The following is an 18,715-nucleotide window of genomic DNA, read 5'->3' as shown; positions in this document are numbered from 1 at the left end:
AAAACATTCCATGTGACTTCAATGGTTGAACTGTAATCATTAAAAGCTTAGTGCACTTAAAAAACTGTAAAAAGCATTTTACTTGTCCATTGTTTTCCACAGTGTTGCCAGATTGGGCGGTTTGGAATTTGATTGTGGGGGTAAAAATGGCACAGACGGGATGACAAATTTGGGTGGTTTTGAAACGTAAATTTTGTATTGAAAACAAAACATATCTGTGTGCTCCTACTCCATTCAGTTAATAGTGACCTGTACTTAGAGCAAACCATGTGGGCCCACCGGCGAGAGGAGATGAAGGAAAGTTGTATCAAAATCTGACAAATCTGACTCTCGTTCATGTGCAAATCATGCAGGGTCTGCAGTTAAACTCACAATGGTTTATCGTGACAATTATATCGATCATTTTTTCCACAATTGACAGCAAGAACAAAAATAGAAGTGCTGTCTGATTGACAAGTAGCACTTAGTTATGTTCAAAAGAAATTAAAACGCCAGATGGGATGAATTTATAGCCCATTTGGAAAGTAAAACATACTCTAATAGGTAGTGTGATCTACGCAATATTAAGTGCAGTGTGTGGTTGAGAGGGGGACAGTGTTTTTTAATGTGATCCGGTTATGTTGTGGTTCTGTGACTGCTGGTGTTAGTTACTGCATGGTTAATAAATATGACAGTCAAAGTAACAAGATTCATTTAAATTTCAATCAATTATAATAAAATAAAATATTAATCTAATATTTTGGGCAGGTTTTTTTGTGCTGGGTTTTGGACAGCTGGAAAAAGTGCACTATATTTGCCAACACAGGTATTCTGTTCCATATCAGGCTAGGATGTGCATTTACTACAGGCAGTACAATGTATTTGCCATTAGAGTATGCAGTGCAATGTGCAAGCATCTTATTACACATAGTAAACATGCACCCTGACCTGTTGTGGAAGACATACGTATAAAAAGTCAAAGTTAGTTTTTTTGGTCACACAAAAGTGTTTGCATGATTGCAGTTGAACCACTCAAGACACATGGAAAGTTTTGACAATGTTTTGGTTACTTCAATTTACTCTGCACCCTTGCTATCTATAAAAGCTGAACTTAATTGTTCTGATGAGGCTGCACATTGGTTACTCTCAGTTGCCTTACAGCAAGGTCACTTGTTTGAGTCCCAGCTGGATTTGTGTGGAGTTTGCATGCTCAGGTTTCCCCAAAAGACATTTGATCTTGTAATTGCATAAACTAGATTGGCTGTAGTGTATGAATATGTGTTTATTAAGAGAATAAGTGGGTTTTTGCTGATGTGTAAAACATATGTTAGAGTGTAAAAGATACAGTATGTTAGAGTAATTAGCGACTAATTCTGCTAGATAAATAAAGCAGGGAGTGAGTGTTCTGAAGATAAAAGTTTCAGGGGATTGAAACAATATAGAGGATGAATAATTGATTAGATAATTTTTATTTTTGGTTGAACTAACCCTTTAATGCAGTGTTTCTCAATTCCAGTCCTCGGGCACCAAAAAAACGATGACCAATGCATATAGTTATTAGATTACAGTACATGGCTTCTCAGATATGGAATGACATCAATGCAGGCCCATAGCTAGCCTGGTAAAAACGGTGATTCTTTTTTTTTTCTTAAAAAAAGGACTTTCTATTCTATTATTTTCTATTCAATTATAAGATTTAAATATAGCATTTTAGTGACATTTTAAACACATTTTTTGGATTAGCTTGTGGGATAGTCACACTTTTTGATGTACCTTTTCTAAGGATTTGTGATAATGAATTATGAAGAGGCTACTTATTTTTAGCCTTTATGATTCATCACTAGGGGGAAAAATAGCAATCTGTTCAAATTTAAAAGGGTAAAACTGACCTATTGTCATTTAATTGGCAAACAACAAACTGGCCAGCACATTCAACTTTCCTCAGTCAGAATTTGACCATTTGATATATAAAAAAATTAACATAATAATAATGTAAAGCTTCATGATTTTTATAGCCCCTCTTGTAAAAAAAAGTACAATTTATGGATGACAACAACTGCCTAATAAGTATTATTATGGGCTTCTTTTGGTGCTTCACAACTTTTTATTGGTCTTTTTTTCTTATAAGAATAAGGTCCAAGAGTTAGAATAAAAGTAACTTGTAAATAGTTTTTTCTATAACAAAAATACAGCAAAAGTTGGCTTACTTGCACCAGATTCTGCTTGGTCTTAAAGCCTTTTTCGATAGGTTATTTTGATAACTTATGATGGCGTAACAGTCAAAACAGAACAAATGAGCTCATGTATCAACAAGTACTGGACCTTTGTTTTGTCAGTGGGGCGAACTCCCCCTGGCTAAGGGCCTGCAATATGTTACTGAATGCAACTAAGAATTGATAATGAGGCCAATAATAAAACCTCACAAAAACGTAGGTTTAACTAGTCAACTTGTTAAACCTAGCAAAGCTGCAAAGTAAGATTGTTTTTATTACAAATATGTAAAGAAATCTGATCATCCCAACAACACTTTTTGCTTTTCTTCTCATTTTTAAAGGGTATGACATTTTCTGTAAGTATCAAGTATTTATTTTACCCGCACTGCTGAGTTTTACAGGGATCTATCATTGGCCCTCTCTTGTTTTTCCTTGCATTGCCTTAGGTCCATGTCTTTATTTGCTGTATAAACTGGTCTTTTTATCCTTGCAGCACCAAATGTAGCCCATTTCAAGCTGTCAGTCCAACAAGCCTCAAAGCAGGCTGACAGTTTCAGCTGCAATCTCCTCCTCAGAAGGGGAAGCTCCTTCAGGGCAAACACTGCATAGAGTACAGTCTGGTACAGCAGATGTCAATGAAAGAGAAACGGCTCACATTGAGATAAGACCTAAGAGAAGTTCAATCCTAAAAAATGTCAATGGCTTTTTGCGTGCGCAAGACATCTAGCATTCTGCCCCGAGCGGAAAACCAATATCCTCCTTTGAACCTGTGATTGACAAGCAGGAATCCCCACATTTCACCCTCAGAGTCTCCTGCAATAAAAACAAACCAGGCCCAATGTGGATCAGGGTGTCAGTCAGGAGAGAGGCGATCTCTTTCATATTCAGCCTCATAAACGCCTCCGCTTTCTCTCACTAATTTGTTGAACATAGTTACAGTTGTCAAGGGCAAAGCCGCCCCATTTGAAGCCTCGCTTTGGCGGTGTTTAAGTTGGAAGTGTTGGTTCCTCCGCCTTAGGCTTTATTATGGCTAGACGAGTCGATTGTCAATAACTGTCACCTGTCATGAACGAGAGCTGCATCCATCTGCCTTTGCCTGCCATGTAATTAGTGAAGCAACAAGCCGTCGTGTTGAAAAATGCGGTCTGTCGTGCCATGCAAAACACAGCACATAGCGTGCCCGATCGGTGCGCAGAAGGGTGGTTATATTTCTTTATTGTTTTTCCATTTTGAATGCCACTCAAGTGACTCACGCATTACAAATTAAAGCTGCTAATATCTAATTAAGATGTTTTTCTTTTATCCATGTGATGTCGTTTTTTTGATAATGGGGTGGGTGGCAAGACCACAGTCCTTTCCACCTGTTTCCCTGCGGCTGATCGAGACGAGGGTTCTCATAAGCCGGCCTGCTAAAAGATATACGAGAATATTAAAGCGCTTAATTTCATCTTGATGCAATGAAGAACAATAGCAGCTTTGTGCAACCTCACAGACTGTGTTTTTCTCTGTGGTTTTGCTAATAGAAGGTTCCACCCTCTGAGATATTTGTCTTGCTAAGTGGCTTCCCTAGAGATGATTCTGAATGATAAGGCGCTAGCAGACATACAGCATATGCATAATGTCTGATTCACATTTACCGGGCATTAATCAACCACTGCATACTGAGATTTGGAATGGAGGAAGCGTCAACCACAACATATTTCTTAGCCATTGACTTCTCTACCTGAATGTTTGCTGCTTTCCACATAGGTAGTCAAGCTAATTATAATCCAATTAGTTCATTTACCTCACCTATTTGCAAAATGTAGAGATCGTGCTTTTAGAGGGAGACCACAAACTTTCAACAAGCGTTATGCTTTCTTTACTAAACAGAAAAAAGTCCCACAGCAGTTGCAAAGCTAAACTATGTTGTATTGCCGCAAAAGACTTACAAATTCCTTCAAAGGAGGTTGTGTGTGTATACAGAACTGTGGTTAAAGGGAGGGTCACAATATAAAAGGTAAATAAACTTCATTCAGATTTCTGTGAGTAATTAACTGACTAAACCTTGAAATCTGTGAAGGGATTTCAACAACAGATTTTGTTATTAGGACATTTTGTCAGAACGCAAAGTTTGAACAACATGATGTAACAGAAACCAAAATGGGGATTCATTTTAGACTGAATTAGAAGAAATATAGCATTACAAACAGCAAGGCAATAAAACTGTAGTACAATTGTACATTTTTATCAATTTTCCTTTTATTAGAATTTGTGAAGTATTTTTTTCTGAGCAAATTAATTGAATAAAATATTACATTATATATTATAATATTTTACTATGATTTCCAGATGAAAGCTGGGAAATTGTGATGTATTTTAAGAATATTTTATAAAAAAATACTTTCAATATATGATATGCATAAATTTAGCATTACATAGTAAACACCTTTTTTTTTTTTTAGGGATCACATTGCATAAGTGCTCATCTTTATGCAGTATCCTGCAAACCACCAACTTTTTTATTTATATTTTTGGCATTTTTTTATTAACATTTTAACTAGTAATCACAAAACACATTGAAACACACCAACAGACAATGGCAATTTTAACTATGTAAAGCTAAAGAAAAAAATATATAAATTAATAAACAGAATACATAAATACATGCATAATACAATTATAATAAATATATAGTAGCATGACAGCAATGATAATAATGGGAAAATAAAACATAAAAAACAAAATGAAAAAAAAAACATATAAAGATAAAATAATTATGAAATAAAATACATAAATTCAATTATGACATACCATAACTCAAAATGCTGCTTAATGAAACATCAGTAAGGTGTGAGGAGTTCAGACTTGATGAAAAGCCTTAGTGGACATATGAATGACACGGGTAAGAAATTCTAAGTCTCTAATTCATTTTTCTAATAATATTGTGCCACCCTTTCAAAAATGGGGTTTTTTCACTGACCCAGTTTATCAGTATATTTTTCTTAGAGGCTAAGGCTAAAATGTCAAATAAATGATTAGTATATTTGTCAGGCAAACGTCAAACCGGGAGACCTAAAATTAAACATAGTGGATCAAACTGTAGCTGAAGTCTAAACATACGGCTCATAAAAGTGACTACTTTTGCCCATTAAGCTTTAATAACAGGACAATTCGATAATAAATGGGTTTTAAATGGGTCTCCCACTTCCCCCTTACATTTAACACGAAGTGGTGAATTGTTTGAGTTAAACTTGCAAACCTCCAATTTTTAATCAAAGATGTTCCTAATCATTTAAAATATAATATAATATAATATATATATATTATATAATATATTATAATATATAATACGGTAATCATATGATTACTATTTCTTTTTTGTAATTTAATAAGAGAGAAAGTGTAAGTAGTTTCTTGCTTTTTTAGGGGGTCTTAAAAAGTCCTTAAGTGTCTTAAATTTCAAAAACAAAATTTTAAAACAGGTCTTCATTTTCCTCTGTCAAAGGAAAGCTATCCAATCGAGCCAACATTCATCCAATCACCAACAATCCATCTTAATAAAATCAGGGAAAGATAACTAAAAACAATTACACAATTCCTCATGATAGTAACAGAGCAATATATCCCTTTACATAATCTTCCATTCATACAAAAACTATGACAGAAGTAATGGGCAGAAGACTAAACATGATACTTATAAATAGGCATGAAACTTAAGGTTTTATAACAGAAAAGCATTAGGTTGAACAGAAGTTATACTGAATTTGGACCAAAAGCTTTTAACAATGATAAACTTGTAATGTAAAAAAAGAAAGTAATAATTTATAATATAATAATATACATAATATGAAAATAGTGTTTACAACTAGTTTTTTTTTATTTTGACACGTAAAATATAGCGCTATAAGAAGTTTGGTTGCATTAGATTTTTTTTTGTTGTGGCAGGCAAAACAAATCCATTGACCCAACCAGGCCTTTAGAAATTATGATTAGTGATTAGCTCTGTATAAGTCTAAAATTGCATTCATAATGGTCCTTAGTGTCTTAAAAAGTTTTTTTTAAATTTGGCTTAAAGAAACCTGCAGAGACCCTGTTTTGTTTTAAATAAATGTATTCAAAACATTTACACAAAATACACTACACTAATAATATAATAATACATTAATACTAATAATACATTAATATTGTTAGATATAATAATAATAATAACAATAATAATAAAAATTGTTGTCAAAGCCAGGGCTGGGCGGTTTGGCCAAAAATCTTAATCTAGATTACTTAAACAATTTGACTCAATTACGATTAATGAACAATTATTATTATTAATATTATTATTTTATTTTTTTGCCCTCATAGTTCACTGACAAGTTTTGTACAGTAAATTTGCTCACATATTGTTGCGTCTGTGATGGGAAATAATGAAATCCAGATCCAAATTGAGATCCAAATGAAGAAATTCTTCCAAGTGCAGAAAATCAGGATTGATAACATACTGTAGTGAAAAAAACATGACAGACAAAAACAAGCTAAAAGAATAACAAAACCAAACCTGGGCACTCACAGACATCACAGGGGTAACTAGGGTAAGGGGTAACTTTTGACAATGAAGAGCTAACAGAACCAGGTATAAATACACTAAGAAAAGATTAACTAAAGCTGACGAGGGGGCGGACACAATTAATGACCAAAAAAACCCAATAAAGAACTAACGTGAAGGGTGTGGCATGAATAAACCAAACTAAAACAAAACACAGACAGGGTTACACATATTACAAGTGAGAGATTTCTGAATGAAGGATGGATTACTTGATTTTAAAATAATTAAGGGAAACACACACTATCTACTATTTATGATTATTTATTGAACATCTACACTGAACAACTGAAATTAAAACACACATTGCCTAAAGCCAAAAGCCACTTATATTCTTATAAAAAAAGTGAAAATCTTTTGAAAACAAAATAAATGACTTTTAAGGTTTTTCATATTAAAAGTCAATGTAGTGCAAAGTAAGGCTCAATAATGGGTCCATCACCCTACTTGACCAGAGATCAGATGTGGCTGCAAAGTGACAGCAAAAAAATGAATTAGCCTTAACAATCTTTAACTGAGCGGGGTCGTGTGACTCCACACAAAGTAATTAAAAAAATCTACCTTGAAAAATTTGATTGATTTTAGGTTTCGAATCTCGGTTTCGAATATTTTTCTATTAATTGCTTAGCCCTAGTCAAGGCTAAAATGAGGTTAGAAAAAATGTTTTTACAGTGCTCTGCATATATAAGTACACCCCTCACAATATCTTTTAAATGCATATTTTTAATAGGAAGCTGTACAATATTATATTTGTGCATATACATTAGATAAGTCACTACTGAAGCCAAATCTGAAGCTTATTTAACAAAATAGCTTACGACAACAGTCCAAAAAGTAGTACACCCAATTTTATATGTTATAGAAAAATATTAAATACAAAATTTAATCTGAGGAAAATTTAAGAGAAGCAAAAAATGTAAAAATTTAGTTGAAACGTTGTAGGTTGTAATTTTTTTTTTGCAATATTTTAACTTGCGATAATAGTCCAAAAAGTAGTACACTCAAATTTATATGTTATAGAGAAATATTAAATACAAAATCAAAACAGAGGAAAAATCAAGAGATGCAAAAAAAAAAGTAAAATTTTGTTGAAATTTTGTAGGTTGTAATTTGTTTTGCAATATTTTGCTTGACTTTAATTGTATCAACTTTCGATTTTTTAATTTCTGTGATGACTAAAATATTATTTTAATAAATATATCTGTTTAATAAGTGTGTTTTGTTTAATGCACCAAAACACATTGCCTACATTCACTAAGAAATGGATACAAATATTCATTTTCGAAATGGGGTGTAAATACACTGAGCACTGTATGTCTGAAATAGGCTAAATAATAAAATAAAATAAAACAAAATCCAGTCATTAGTCTGAATACGCATTAAAGATATAAAGCTTACAAATCAAATGTTTTATTTGTATCAAAACATGTTTGACTTATAATTGTCCATTTATATTTAATGATCTTTCTTAAACATACTAGTGCTGTTTTTAAACCTTCCAGGTTTAATCTTTGTGTTGTTGTCAATGAATGAGTCACACCTGAGGATCCTGTTTTGTTCAGGCCTCGCTTGAGCCTGTCAGCAGCTACAGGAAGACACCAATCCATCTCTAACACCCTGCCCAAATACACACACACACACGCACACACACACATGCAGACACACACACACACACACACACACACACACACAAAAAAAAAAAAAAAAATTAAAAAGTACACCTTTCCCCCTTAATAACGGACCTATTATTTATTAACTGTGCACAACTTGTCTTCTACTATCATATTGGGATTTTTATTACATTTGTCAACTCATTATATATATATATATATATATATATATATATATATATATATATATATATATATATATCAGATGTTTACTCAAAGAACATTCTAAATTTAGGATAATAAAACAAAAACTGTTAACTGAAATGCATTTATTTGATTTTGACAGGTATTTCTATACTCTAAATTCTAAATGACGTAACACCAAGACGGAAAGACAGCTGGGAGACGACTATATAAAGTGTGTCTGTCGACAGTAGCTAATAGGTTTGTTTGAACCCTTCCTTGGCTGCTTTGATTTGAGCTCTGAGTTGTTTTTAAAGACTCAGGTTCCTCATTGCATCACTTCCACTGAAAAACAAAAATGTCATGAGCAACTAGGTTTTTAAAACCAAAACTTATGTAAAAAATTACAAAAAAACTGCAAGTAACACACTCAATTAAATGTGAAAATTACTATTTTAAAGATCAAAACAAAATGAAAAACTAAATTCTTTCAAGCATTGAGTAATAGCATACTCAAATCTATTAAAGATCTGAAAATGAAACGCTAAAAAAGTGATCAATTAGACACACTGCAACAATACTGGTTGCCTTGCATTTTTAAGCTGAATCAAATGAGTCTTATGAGTCCACTGAACTTATTTTATGTTAAACTGACTCAAAACAGCTTGCTTAACTTGTAAAACAAGGTTCACCAAGATTAACTTAGTTTAATAAGTTACAATAAACTAATAAAAACATGTTTTTATAACTAATTGGTCATATTTTATTTACAGTGCAGAATTGTTCAGCCGTTTTCATTACTAGTCTATCTACTTTGGAAAATAGATGGATTATTTTTGTGCACACAGATCATGTAACATGTTGCAAGTGAGTTCTAAACACTAGTCAGTGTAATTTTTGTTTTGTAAATACATTTCATCAAAGACAACACAATTTGCTACCTGTTGTTAGTTTTGCCGGCTGCAGCTGTTTGTTGTGTGTATGATGGGTGACAATTGCTAACAGAAGAATGGTTTGGTCTGAATAATAGTTTCAGTTGATAAAAAAAATTAATAACTTCTTAGATTGAACAAACTGAAAGTAGGAAAGAGCTGCACGAAGTGTTTGAAAAAAGTGAAGTAGGGTACTGCAAAATAAACTACAGTACATAAGATTGTAAATTAAATTATTAACGGTCAAAAAAATAAATAGAAAATGTATATGATTTAAAGGGGCGATGTGGTGGCGCAGTGGGTAGCGCTCTCGCCTCACAGCAAGAAGGTCGCTGGTTCGAGCCTTGGCTGGGTCAGTTGGCATTTCTGTGTGGATTTTGCATGTTCCCACCGTGTTCGCGTGGGTTTCCTCCAGGTGCTACGGTTCCCCCCACAATCTAAAGACATGCGGTACAGGTGGGAGGAGAGCCATTCGCTCTGGTTCCGCACCCTGACTCCGGAGGGGGGGCTTGGGGGATGGGAGAAGGGAAACCGTCCCCCCAGCGCCGTAAGTCGCTGGCGGAGTATGCAGACCCTGCGAGCTGAGAGGCAGCGCGTCCCAGACTGGCAGGGCTTGAGCTGTGACATCCGGAGAAGGGGAAAAATGCTCTTTGTTCGAAACTTTAGTGGCACTAAAAAGTACCGTTGGAATATGGGCCCCGCCCTCCAGCGGGGAAAGAGCAAGTTTCCTCCTCTCCGGATGGCCTGTCTCATGGACGCTTCACGGTCTGTTTACCGGACTTAGCGGTGCCCTGGTCAGGAGGAGCTGCCGGCTTCCGGCGTGCTCGACGCGCCCGCTTCGCCGGAGGCGGGGGCGGGGCAGCGGCCGTTGGCGGGCGCCCTCGGCGAGGAGCAGCGGAGGTGGATGGCTCGGCGGGGGACGGAGCGGGCTTACGGTCCCGCCGATAGATGACATTGCCCATCGCATCCGACTGCTCCTTCACCGCCTTGAACTCCTGGGTGAATTCACCGACGGTGTCGCCAAACAGGCCAGCCTGGGATATGGGCGAGTCAAGAAAGCAAACTTTGTCAACATCGCACATATCTGCCAGGTTTAGCCAGAGGTGGCATTCCTGGACCACAAGTGTGGACATCATCTTCCCCAGTGCGCACGCGGCAGACTTAGTAGTCCGGAGAGTATAGTCGGTCGCGGTGCGCAGCTCGTGTAACAAGCCTGGGTTAGACCCACCCTCGTGCAGCTCGGCCAGCACCTGCGCTTGGTAGCGCTGGACTGGTAGGTGGCCATCGCGTGCAAGGCGGAAGCTGTCTGGCCCGCAGCCTTGTAAGCTCTAGCTCCGAGGGAGGCAGATAACCTACAGGCTTTGGACGGGAGACGGGGCGGACCGCGCAAAGTAGGGGCGCCACGCGGACAAAGATTGACCGCAATGGCGCGCTCCACCTGCGGGATCGCCTCATACCCCCTGGCAGCTCCACCATCCAGGATGGTGAGGGTGGAGGGGGACGCAGTGCGGGCAGAGAAAGATGCCCTCCAGGACTACGTGAGCCTACTGTGCACTTCCAGGAAGAACGGGACAAGACGCTTCAAAGGCTTCGTCTTTTGGACCTCTATGTAACACCCATCTAGTCGGTCCGGCCGCGGGGCTGGGGGATGAACCATCTCCAACCCGACGGCTGAAGCAGCCCGAGAAAGCACGGCCAACATGTCCGCTTCAGGATCCGTTTTGACGGCGCTCGCTTGCCCAGAGGGGGCGAGCGGGTCCGGATCATCGTCGGACAATGAAAGCCCACCCTCCGATGCCGCGGAGGACATCTGATCTCCGGTGTCAGCAAGCGTGGGAGCTACCATCTGATTAGACGGATCACTCCCAGCACCCGAAGCTTGGATGGAGCGCTTGGAGTAGCGAGAGGTCCGCGAGCCCTTAGGCGGCAGATTATCTTTCGCTGGAAGCCTCAGATCTGCCCGAGGGCCCTCTGCAGAGCAGGAGGCGACTGGGGTGGCTCGCTCTCTTACAAAAGTTAGCCGCGATCTCAACTGCGCGACGGTCATGGCATCGCAGTGACGACATGAACCGCCCCCGAGCACCACATTAACATGCTGGACCCCCAAACATGTAATGCAGTGATCGCGCCCATCATCCGGAGCCAGGAAACCCCCCCAACCAGAAACGCACAGTCGGAGCGCCATCCTGAAAAGGACGTGCTGCACGACTGTGTTGCTCTTTTAGGAAACCTTGCAACAATACGCACCGCTCTGGAGGACCGGACCCAAAGGGACGCCAGGCAAGGGAGAAAACCCAGCTCGACCGTCTGCCACTGCGTGGACTCGCTCTGGACCGGGAGACACTCGTTCGCTCGATGTGGCTGTAGACAGCAAGAGGAACCCTCATGAAGCTCGATCAGAAAAGTCTCTGAAGCGAAAAGGATGGCGTTTGCTGGCGCCAGGTGTGCTTATATGCTCAGTTAATTGGCGATGCAGCACACCTGCGCAAGCTTACGCTGCCAATTCATTGCTTTCATTGGCCCGTTCAATACTCTTTCAGACAAGTAGCTTCTGAACCGAATCTCCCATACGTGGATTTAGAACTCAAATCCACTTACAGCACTGGAGTTCCCCAACCGAAGGAGAACAGGGGTTCCCAAACTTTTCAGCTCGCGACCCCCAAAATAAAAATTCCAGTGACTCGCGACCCCCACTATCATTGGAGGTAGTTATAAACATATAAACATTTCACACAAAGGTGCACACACGCCAATAGGAACTATATAAACAGCCTTGCTAACAAAACAAAAAGTGCAACAGTCTAACAACCATATAATTTTTTATAGTCATTACTCACTTGTTTGATTTAATATTAACTTCATTTAATGAGAATCGTGGGCACAATGTTTACAGCACGAGACTATTCTTGGTTTAATTTTGAAGAGCACCACTTAGAGCCTTTATGTTGAGTCGTGGCCTTTATTTTTAAAGTATGTGAGAGCAGTCAAAGTTTAACATTGTGGCCTAAAATCAATCTGCTGTTACTAACACTATTGCTGCGTCATTAATCTAGTGTAATAACCCCAGGGGTTGCAATCAAATGGAAAAAGAATTGAAATGCTGATTATTTGCATGTAGTTTTTTATCTAACTAATTAATACTGTTTTTTAAATCTTTTTATATTATGGATAAAATATTATAATTGTAATAGTTTAATAACATATTTTATATTTTTGGAAATAAACACAACACAAAGTACTGATAGCAGTGGCGCAATTCCTGGGGGGGACATGGGGGACATGTCCCCCTCACTTTTTTTAGATATAGCACTTTACTTCACGCTATAATTTTACCTCGAGAGTCGAAAAAAGTTATTTTTCAAATTTAGGCTTTTCTACACACAATTACTCAACATTTCTGCACATTTCTAAAACTATCATCAACATTCCACAAAAGTATCACCATCACTCAGATTTGGTACCCCCCACCTCTCAGACCAGAATTGCACCCTTGACTGATAGCGTTATTTAGCACACTGTTAGCATGTTGTAGGACATTGTTAGCATGTTTTCAAACTGATTTAGAACAATACTAGCATGTTTTATTAGGTTGCCTTGCAAAAAAATAACCATGTTTTATTAGTAAAATTATAGGAATTTTTGTTGTTGTTGTTGACTTCCATTTTGTTTAACTAGAGTTATCCTGGGTAAACTATGGTAAATTAATTTTTGGTTGCCATGGTCAACTATGAATTTCAAGAATTGAAGTGAAAGTGCCAAAAAGCATGGTTACATTTTTACTATAAAAAATATGGTTAATTTTGGTTATAAGGTTGTTAGCATTTATCATAATCTCAGTGCTCGCTTATTTACCCTGCTGAAAAATCCAGCTTAAAACAGCTTAGGCTGGTTGGCTGGTTTTAGTTGGTCGATCAGCCTGGTTTTAGAGGGGTTTTGGCCACTTCCAGACTGGTTTTCAGCCATTTCCAGCCTGGTCTTAGCTGCTCAGGCTGGGAGATGACCAGCTAAATCCAGCTTGACCAGCCTAGCCAAGCTGGGAGTCCAGCTTAAACCAGGCTGGTCAAGCTGGTTTTAGCTGGATTTGACTGGTCATTTTCCAGCCTGACCAGCTAAGACCAGGATGGAAATGGCTGGAAACCAGCCTGGAAATGGCCAAATCCCCTCTAAAACCAGGCTGGTCAACCAGCTAAAACCAGCCAACCAGCCTAGGCTGGTTCAAGCTGTATTTTTCAGCAGGGTAGCCAGATTTTAGCATAGTTTAACACTAGCAACATGTTACACTTTAGTGTTAGTAATTGCTAGCATGTTTTTAGCTTGGTTTAATGCAATGTCAACATAGTGTTATTTAGCATACAGCTAACATGTGAAGCACAATGCTAGCATGTGATTAAACACACTGTTAACGCTTTCTAGTTATGTTTCTAGTATGCCAAATCTCTTACAATAATACACTTTGATAACCATAATTTAGTCGTAGTATTCACAGTAAAACTGTGGTTAGAAAAGGTGATCAGTCAGCCAAACATTTTACTACATTCTAACTATAAAACATTGGATATTTTTCATAAGTGATTCACCCTGCTGTCTTTAGATAGAAAGACAGATAAACATACATTTTTCATATGATATAAACACTACACATAGCATACATTAAAATGCCATACTGCTCTATACAAAGTACACAGACACAAATGAAAAAAAAAGAAGAAAAGTATAAAAGCAATAAATAAAAGAGCAATAAATAGGGTGATGAAAGCGAGCGATAATGAGCTTAATGAGGAAGTGGAGAACAATCCAGTGGTCTGACAGTGGTTTGGCTGGTATGTGTCAGGGAAGATAAGAATGTCATACACGCTCGCACAGAGTGCTGCGCTGTTATTGCAGAGTATAAAACACTCACCTGTCATCTTCTGCTCACCACAGACCTACGCCGTCGCATGCAGTCAGAATGGACGTGTTTTTTTAATCTAACTCCGGCAGTTATCTGAAGAATCTCTGTACTGACACACTCACAGCACCGTATAACACATACACAGACACGAATGCAAACACTGTCAAGACCCAGACAGGTTTGTATCACTTCATCTCTGAAGAAACCTGTGTGGCAAATACATCACCAAAATAAGTCTTCCAAATGAGAGTCTGTGTGTGTTTGCGTGGGGTGTGTTGTCATTATCATATTCATATCAGACAGATAATATGATATATGGATGATTCGCTTCTCTTCATTTTGATTATAAATGATGTAAATGTTTCAACACTGTGTAACTGGGTGTTTCTAAATAATTTAAGGATTTGTAAATGTTGCAGCAGGTCCTAACTATGCTACTATAGTAAAAAAAAAATTAGATGGATTATAAATTTATATTTTATACATATAATAGTCAAAATTATTAGCCCACTTGGGAATTTTTCATTCTTTTGAAAATAGTTTTCCAAGTGCTGTTTAATATTTAAACAATAGTTTTAATAACTAATTTGTAATAACTAATTATCAGTGTTGGGCAAGCTACTTAAAAATGTAGTGAGCTAAGCTATCAGCTACTCTACTTAAAATGTAGCTTAACCAAACTAAAAGCTACATTTTAGCTGTTTTTGCAATTTTCATTTTTAAAATGAAGCAACTTAAACTCAAGTCAGTCATATCTTAGTAATCAATAAAACTGTCAATGAAATATGTGAGGCATAATTGTTCAGTTCAGTTATTTACTGCAAGTAATATGCTGTACTAAACAGAAACAAATTATAGTATATAACAGCAAAAACAAACAACTTAAACCAAACCAGGTCTTTTTAACACATTTAAAATACTTTAGTCATTTATAGTAAAAATAAATATTTAGGTATAAGCAGTATATTGTAGATATATTTACAATATTTTTTTAATGAATTACACTACATAATGTAGTATCATAAGTAACTATCATTAACTAATAGTAATTACAATAGTATACTTTAACCTTTAGTACAATAAACTATATATATATATATATATATATATATATATATATATATATATATATATATATATATATATATATATATATATATATATATATTTATATATATATATATTTATATACAGTTGAAGTCAGAATTATTACCCCCCCTTGTGCTTTTTTTTTCTTTTTAAATATTTCCCAAATTATGCTTAACAGAGCAAGGAAATTTTCACAGTATGTCTGATAATATTTTTTTCTTCTAAAAAAAAGTCTTATTTGTTTTATTTTGGCTAGAATAAAAGCAGTTTTAATCACATGCTCACGGTTAACTTTAGGCCATTTAATAATCTGTTCAAAGTGAAAGCAACTGGTGCTGCTTACAAAAAGACACATTTTGAGCTCTTAAAAGCATCAGAACTGTGGGTGCATGTTAATCACTATTTGTCTAGTTTATTTGAAAGAGAACCGATGACGGTTGCGTTTCCAGAACCTGTTCCATATATATATATATATATATATATATATATATATATATATATATATATATATATATATATATATATATATATATAGTATACACAGCTGAAGTCAGAATTATTAGCCCCCATTTGAATTTTTGTTTTCTTTTTTTAAATATTTCCCAAATGGTGTTTAACAAGGCAAGGACATTTTAACAGTATGTCTGATAATTTTTTTTTTTTTTGGAGAAAGTCTTATTTGTTTTATTTTGGCTAGAATAAAATCAGTTTTTATTATTTTTAAAAAATATTTTAAGGTCAAAATGATTAGCCCCTTTGATTTAGCCCAAGGCGTTTTTTACATGCATCTTTTATTTCTCTTTGTTATTTGAGCTTATTTTAACCTAATTGGAATTTAGAATTTTGATATGATGTACTTTTAGAGAAAAATTATGTCCGTGTGGACTCGTGGTCCAAATTTACATAAAACACTTTTTCCTGAATGTTTTTAATGCATATATAATAGAATTGTTTTTTTTACTTACTTTGACTATCAGAGAGTAAAAACTAATTCTTTCCCATTTTGGACAGTTAAAAATAGGGTTTGGGACATTTCATATGCTGCAAAACAGTTGCAGAATGACACTGTATGTCTGTAACAAAATATGAAACATTCAAAATATTTTAAATAGCCACTTAAAATCTAAAATGTGCTGTCCACGTATGTGGACACTTAAGCCCTCGGAGGTTAAGCTTTGTATATATATTTTTTCAGTTGTCTACAGAACAAACCATGGTTATATAATAACTTGCCTAATTACCCTTAACCTGCCTAGTTAACTTATTAACCTACTAAAGCCTTGAAATGTCACTTTCAGCTATATACAGTAGAAGTGTCTTGAAAAATATCAAGTAAAATATTATTTACTGTCATCATGGGAAAAATAAAATAAATTAGAAATTAGTTAATAAAACTATTATGTTTAGAAACGTGTTGAAAAATCTTCTCTCCGTTAAACAGAAATTAGGGAAAAATAATTAACAGGGGGGCTAATAGTCCAAGGGTCAAGGGTCAAGTATTTTTTAATTCTATATGCAATAGGAATAGTAAGAGGTTAAGGAGAACATAATAAAAACAATTTATTGCAATACTCATTTTGTTTTACTTAAAAGCCAAGAAAAGTACACTAGTTCCTAGTATATTGAATAAAAAAATTAAATTAAATTAAAATTAATTAAAAAATTAAAAAAAGAAGCAAAATAAAGTACTAATTAGGAATTTAAAAACAATTCTTAGATGTACAAAAAAACCCTTCTTCCTCAACAGACTGAATAACTGGATTAACCAGGGAATCAATCTCATTGAATCAAAGCTTGTTGTTCTGAAATGCCTGAGTCAAAGTCTGTCATCAAAATGATTACTTCATTACTTCATATAATTGTCTTCTTAAAAATCAAACTTCTTAATCAAGATAACATAAATAGTGCATGTGCTGTGTGCTAGCTCTGCAGTGCACCTCATTTATGAAAGAAAAAAGAGCTACAGTGGTTGAACACATAGATAGACATGCGTGGGATGGAAATTGGGCTTTATTTACAAGTTATTTATTTTATAATCCAGTTTATTGTGTTCGGGTTAGAGTTTAGAGGCTTAATTTCCAACTTTGAATAGATGTCATAGCTTACTGTATGTCCAACAGTGAATTTACATCACATCTCAGGAGAATTCTGTCTGTGTTTCCACAAAGTTACATTTGTAAATGTCATTCTGATGCATTATAATCATGCCATATTAAAGGTTCTGGAATTCAGTTCTATTAAATACCATACCAGTACTATACAATAATTCATTTTTGGTGTGTACTGTAAATATTTTTATGGTTACAGTTATGGTTCACATTCAAATTCAGAGATTTAGCTATTTTGTATATGTAGTAAAAAGAACATTTGTATAAAAGTTGATGCAATTGTTTTATTTGGATTGTGGGTCAATGTGATTTATTATAACTGAAAAGTTAGTATTGCAAGACTATATCTCGCTAACAAAATCGAAAGCAAAAATGTTTGTTTGGCCTCTGCATGCAAGTAATACAATGTAAATGTGAGAGCATTAGTTAACATGTAAGTACTTCTAAAGTATTTAATGGTTTTAATTAATGTTCATTTCATAAATGTAACTTTAGTTGTCCATCTATTCACTAACATACAGCTGTATGTTTAGTAACCAATAATAATCACACTAAATTATTGAATAACGCTTTAATTTTTTTATTAATGAATCATATTGTGAAGTGTTAACATTTTTCGTAAATAAAAAATACAAATAACATTTTTATAGATTTCATATTAATTATAATTTAAGATAAAAACTCTTGATGTTAAACCATAAATATTCATATTTACAAATCAATTATATATGCGAAAAATATTTTGATGTAATCTTGATATAAAAAAAACCTTAAACAAAGGTTACCTTAAGGTCAAAATTATTGGCCCCTTTAAGCTTTATTGTTTTTTTCAATAGTCTACAGAACAAACCATTGATGTACAATAACTTGCCTAATTACCCTAACCTGCCTAGTTAACATAATTAACCTAGTTAAGCCTTTAAATGTCACTTTAAGCTGAATGCTAGTGTCTTGAAAAATATCTAGTCAAATATTATTTACTGTCATCATGGCAAAGATAAAATAAATCAGTTATTATAAATGAGTTGTAAAACTATTATGCTTAGCAATGTTTAATTTTTTCTCTCTCCGTTAAATAGAAATTGGGTGGGAAAAAAAACAAGAAACAGGGGGTTTAATAATTCTGACTTCAAC

General features: G+C 35.5%; 1 protein-coding gene and 1 long non-coding RNA gene across 5 annotated transcripts in view; both read left to right on the top strand.

Annotated features, from left to right (window-relative positions):
- The window catches only part of LOC147834145 (uncharacterized), a 762,525-nt gene that overhangs the window by 228,416 nt on the left and 515,394 nt on the right, over nt 1-18,715 (top strand). The gene's annotated exons all lie outside the window — the stretch shown is intronic.
- Nucleotides 1-18,715, top strand: part of pimr47 (Pim proto-oncogene, serine/threonine kinase, related 47) — a 149,615-nt gene that overhangs the window by 25,517 nt on the left and 105,383 nt on the right. The gene's annotated exons all lie outside the window — the stretch shown is intronic.

Source organism: Danio rerio, chromosome 13, assembly GCF_052040795.2.
Source record: "Danio rerio strain M-AB ecotype USA chromosome 13, GRCz13ab, whole genome shotgun sequence".
Classification (NCBI taxonomy): Eukaryota; Metazoa; Chordata; class Actinopteri; order Cypriniformes; family Danionidae; genus Danio; species Danio rerio.
The sequence above is the reverse complement of the archived record's forward strand: the minus strand, read 5'-3'. Positions and strand labels throughout refer to the sequence as shown.